Raw genomic sequence first — 6,027 nt, 5'->3', positions numbered from 1 at the left:
CTCGTGGGTGGTGGGGTGGGGCGGGGCCTAGGGAGGGTGGGGCCTCGGCTCGGGCAGGCCCTGTAGTGGGCGGGACTTGACCTGAGAAATAGGGTATGGACGCCCCGAAGCCAACAGAGAGTGACAAGGTCTGGCTAGCTCAGGATGGCTGTGGCTCCTTGCTCTGCCCTAGGCATTTTATTTTTGCTTTACTCATTTATTTTTATTCATGTGTGTTTGTGTGTGCCTAGAGGAGTGCACCATGTGTACATAAACTTTAGGAGCGCAGTCAAGAGAGTCGGATCCTGGACCTGGAGTTACAGGCAGCAAAGGCAGTTAAATCTTTAAGCTATCTTTCTAGCCCCGCCACATGCCCTCCCCACAACCTGGTTTTGGGGGGTTTTTTGTTTTGTTTTTGTTTTAATGCTTTTATGGGGAGGGGCCTGGGTCGAGACAGGATTTCTTTGTGTATCTCTGGCTGTCCTGGAACTCGCTCTGTAGACCAAACTCAGAGATCTGCCTACCTCTGCCTCTTGAGAACTGGAATTAAAGGTATGCATCAGTGCTGGGCGGTGGTGGCATACGCCTTTAATTCCAGAAATACGGAAGAGTTCAAGGCCAGCCTGGTCTACGGAGCGAGTTCCAGGACAGCCGCGGCTAAAATAGAAACCCTGTCTCGAAAACAAACAAAGGCAAGTACCACCACAGCCCAGCACTCCATTTTTCAAACAGGGTCTTCTCACAATGTAGCCCTGGCTGGCCTCAAACCCACAGATATCCCAGCCTCTTCCTCCTGAGTGCTGAAACTAAAGGCAAGCGCCAGGAAGTCTTTTTTTTTTTTTTTTTTTGCTTGTTTGTTTTTCCAGACAGGGTTTCTCTGTGTAGCCTTGGCTGTCCTGAAACTCACTCTGTAGACCAAGCTGACCTCGAAAGCAGAAATCGGCCTGCCTCTGCCTCCTGAGTGCTGGGATTAAAGGGAGCTGCCACCACCACCTGCTCAGTTTTGTTTTGTTTTGTTTTTTTTCATATTCATTTATTTTGTATGTGTGGAGGAGGACTTGAGAACATGCTCATGTGGAGGTCAGAGTGTTCTGCCCAGTTCATGAATCCCAAAAGACCAGGAATAAAGAGACTCCACTGTAAATACATGAGGTTCCTTTTATTGTAAATTACAAGCTGCTGCTTGAGCCCGCACCCCCCACTGCTAAAGCGGTGAGAGAGGTCCTTGTCCGTGTCCACCCCCACCCCACCCCACCCCACCCCCATTCAGGTTAGTTGGGTGATTTAAAGATTCTGGTCCCTCCCAGTATGCCCAAGGCAGGGGCGATTCCTGCCTGGCAAGCATCTATTGGTCAAAATGCTACATTTTGAATTGACTGGCTACAGGAAGGTCCCAAGACCATTAATGATCTGGTGTCCCTCCCTAGAGGGATGGGCCAGTTTCCTAGCATCTGTATCTCTAGGGGGTAGGGAAAGAATGCAATAAGGCGGTTCTTCCCCTCAGGGCATTACTGGATTTCTCCACCCAGCTAGCTTTAGTTCAGGCCTTAAACTTTAATAGTAACTGCTGATTTTTAATGTTTTTTGGTTAAGAACACGTGATATTTACAACCACTGTCATTTGGGGGGAGGGGGGTAATGGCATGTTGGACCATATACCTATTTTGAGCCCAGTCACCTGAGGGAGCTACAAGGGCATATTGGCCCACATGCCATATCTTAGATTTTTTGTGTATATTGTGGTTGCGTATATGTGTGTATGTGTGTGCATGTTGGCCTGCATGCTATATCACAGGCTGTTTGGGTATATGTGTATGTGTGTGCATGTGTGTGTTTGTGTGTATAGGCATGTATGTGTGTATGTGCATGACTGTATGTCCGTATGTGTTTGTCTATGTGTGTGATGTGCATGTATGTGTATGTGTGTGTGTATGTTGGCCCACATGCCATTTCCAAGCATAATCATATTAGGAAGTGTATGGCTATGTTAGCCTACATGCCTCTTCTGAGCCCGATCACATGGGGGACAGTATGGGCATGTTTGAGCTCCTGATGTTTATGACTCAGTCATTTGGGCAAGTAGATGGACGATTTCATTCACATGCCATATCTGAGCCCAGCACACAAGGAGGTGTGTGCGCATGTGTGCACACGCCTTATCTCAGCCTGCTCGTATGGGAGGTGTGTAGCGATGTTCACCCTCAAACCATTTCCTAGCCCATTCACAGGTAAGGATGGGGAATGGCTAGGATGGTCCCCCTGCCTGTTTTGAGGCTGCTCATATGGTAATAGGGGTACACTGGCCCACTTGCCATATCTGAGTCCATTCATAAAGACACTGTCACATGTGAGAGGCATACCATTTCTGAACTGGGTCACATTTGGGGGCATAAGTGTATGTTAGCTTAAATGCCATTTTTGAGCACAGACACATGGTCTATGTGCATGTTGGCCACAGGCTATTTCCGAATCTGGTCACATGTGGCTTATCTGGGTATGCTGTCTCACTTGTGTCAGTGTTCTGAGTTACAAGAGATGATAAGAGAAGAGAAGCACTCCAGGATGAACTCAAGCTTCTCAGCAGCCTCTCGTGGACTGAACCTCAGCCATGGGAAAGCATATTTATTGATTGTTAACAAAACATTGGGGGGGGGGGGAGGAAAACATGTTCTCCATACCAAAGCCCCCAGTCTAATCTATACATTTCCTAAAGGAAAACATCAGCCCCCTGCAACTTCAGTCCTTATTGTGCACTGTTTGCAGTTCTCCTTAATGATAATGCAAGACATTCCAGCATTCCAGGTGTCATTCAAAGGCTCCTTCAGAAAAACAGCTCTATAGATAACAGAAAACAACCAGTTTTCTACAAGGATTTCCTCAAGGTCAAAGTACTTCAAGAAAACAACTCTTCATTCTGATGTTTAACCTAGATCTAGTGAAAAACAACTATTTCATTCTAATGTTTACCCTAGACATAATGATTCTGCTAGAATCCCATCACACACATGTCTATTTTGAGGGACAATGTGGACACGTTGGAATACCTGCCAACTCACACAGCATTTTCCAAGCACAGTCTAGCCGGGGAGGGGGGGCCGGGAATGATTTCCCTCAAGACATTTTGGAGCCTGTTTATATTGAGGGGGTTGCACGGGCATATTTGCCCACATGCCAAAACCAAGCCAGGTCATATGGGGGGGGGTAGACGTGCTTGCCCGCAGACCATTTTCTAAACTGTTAGCATGGGCAAATGTAAGGCCATGTTGGCCCCCATGTGTGTTTTATTTTTGGTCGTGAACCTAGCCTTTAAGGGCTGAGCCACCTCTCCAGCCCTGTCATGTGTATTTTAAAGCTGGTCACTTGGAGCACATGTTACTTAGAGCTCTGATCATTTGGGGTTTTACATGCATGTTGGCCCATATGCCAGTTCTGTTATGTTGGCCAACATTCTTTTTCTGCCCCTGGTAACATGGAAGGTGTATGTGCATGTTGGCTCACATGTCTGTTTTGAGCCTGGTCATGGGAGAGGGGGTGCAGTATGCACATGGCCAACATACCATTTCCAAGTTAGGTCGTTTGGGGTGGTGTATGGATATGTTTGCCCATGTGGCATTTAAGAGGCTGCTCAAATGGGGTTTGTAAGAGCACATTGGTCTGTTTTCCATTTCTGAACATCATCGAAAGGGGATGCCATATGGGCATGTTTGCCACATGCCTGTTTTGAGCCTGGACACAGGGAAGACTGTACAAGCATGTTTATGACCTAGGTCATCTGGGGGGAGGGTAAGGTGTTGGCCCACATGCCAGACCTGAGCCCTGCAATATAGAGGAGAAAGCACATGGGAATATTAGCCCAAATGCTTTTTTTTCTTGTTTTTGTTTGTTTATTTGTTTGTTTTGTTTTTTTTTTTATTTTTTTGTTTTTGTTTTTTTGGCTGTCCTGTAGACCAGGCTGGCCTTGAACTCAGAGCTACACCACCTGCCTTCCATATGCTATTTTTCTTTTTTTTTTTTTTTGTTTTGTTTTGTTTTGTTTTTTTGAGATAGGGTTTCTCTGTGTAGCCCTGGCTGTCCTAGACTCACTTTGTAAACCAGGCTGGCCTCGAACTCACAGAGATCTGACTGCCTCTGCCTCCCAAGTACTGGCATGCACCACCACACCCAGCCCAAATGGCATATCTAAACCTAGTCTTATGGGAGATTGTCTGGGCTTGTTGGCCCACACGTCATTCCCAAATCTAGTCACACTGGGGAGGGGGGGTAGGAGGGAAAATAAGGGTATATTTATCCACTGTAGTAGAAGTTTCAGTTTCTTTACAAAGTCAGTTATGAGCTGGGTGGGTTGAGGCATGCTCGTAATCCTAGCACTCAGGGAGGCAGAGGCAGCCAGATCTCTATGAGTTTGAGGCCAGCCTGATCTACAAAAGAGTCCAGGACAACTAAGGCTACACAGAGAAACCCTGACTCAAAACAAACAAACAAACAAAAACCAAAAATCTCCAAAAAACCCTCAGTTGTGTTATGTAACTGTGTTTTTGTTTTAATCCCCAGTGTGGGATATGCACAACTGATAGGGAGGCTGTGCAGAGGCGTGTGATCCTTGCCAGCTGCAGGTAGTAGAATTCTGAGGTCTCTGAAACAGCATAAATACGAGAGAGAAGAGGCAGTGGCTTGGAAGAGACTGACTGAGAGAATGCTTCCATAATGCTTTAAAGAAGGAAGACCGTTTGCTGTGTTTGCTGGTTTTTGCTGGTCACTTGGGCTGCTGAATATCCTGACAACTGAGACTGGTATTACCCCAAAAGAACCCAACCTTCTAACCTTCTAACTCTTCTAACCTTCTTTCTCTCCTACCTAGGATTGGGGGGTTGGAAGGTGGGGTAGAGACTTCAGGAATCCCAAATAAAGAAGAGTTAAAAATCACTCACGCCTGCAACCCACATGTTATTTCTGAGTCTAATCACATGAAGAAGAATGTGGGCATGTGTGCCACCATGCCATATTTGAGGCAGGTCATAAGGAGGGGATTGTGGGCATGTTCACCCTTAAGCCATTTCCCAGCCTATTTACGTGGGAGTGGGGTGGCCATGTTGGTCCGTATGCCTGTTTTGAAGCTGGTAACACGGGGAATTGTGTGGGCATGGTGGAGCACTTAAGTTTATGACCCCTGTTAGTTAGGGTTGTATGGACATGTTTGTCCTCAAGCCATTCTTAGCCTGGTCACTGGGGCTGTAAGTACAGGATGACCCACATGCAATTTCCAAGCCAGGTCACATGGGAGTATTTGAGTATGTTTGCCCACATGTCATTTTTTTAGCCTGGGGAGTCACATTTCCATGTCTGCCTGTACATCATGTCTGAGGCTGGTAATATAAGTTGAGTGTGGGCATGTTGCTCCACATGCAATTTGTGAGCATGATCACACTGCGGCTGGTGATACAGGGATGTATGGCATGTCAGAGCACATGCCGTTTCCAATCCTGCAACCTGGAAGAGAGTTGGGCCAGCAGGTGGGCCAGCATTTCAGTTTGGAACCCATTTGTAAGGGTACGTGTCTCAGTTACTGATCCAGTGCTAAGAAAAAACACCATGACCTAGGCAACTTATACAAGAAAGCATTTAATTTCAGAGGGTCAGTCCATTCCTATCATGGTGGGGAGTATGGCAGCAGGCAGACATGGCCTGGAGCAGTAGCTGAGAGCTTCTGCCTGCAGAAGACAGAGAGAGGGAGAGAAAGAGAGAAAGAGACTAGGCCTGGCACAGGTGTTTGAAACCTCAAAGCCCATCCACAATGGTACACCTCCTCCAACAAGATCGTATCTCCTAATTCTTCCTAAACAGTCCACCCACTGGGACTTCACCAACATTGAAATATGTGAGCCCATGGGAACCGTTCTTATTCAAACCACCATAGAACATGACTTGGGAATGTTGGCCCACATGCCATTTCTGAGCTTGGTCATGTGTCTTAGTTAGGGTTTCTATTGCTATGAAGAGACACCATGACCATGGCAACTCTTAACATTTAATTGGGGCTGGCTTACAGAG

This window comes from Meriones unguiculatus, chromosome 4 (assembly GCF_030254825.1).
Source record: "Meriones unguiculatus strain TT.TT164.6M chromosome 4, Bangor_MerUng_6.1, whole genome shotgun sequence".
Lineage (NCBI taxonomy): Eukaryota > Metazoa > Chordata > Mammalia > Rodentia > Muridae > Meriones > Meriones unguiculatus.
Note: the sequence above shows the minus strand (reverse complement) of the source record.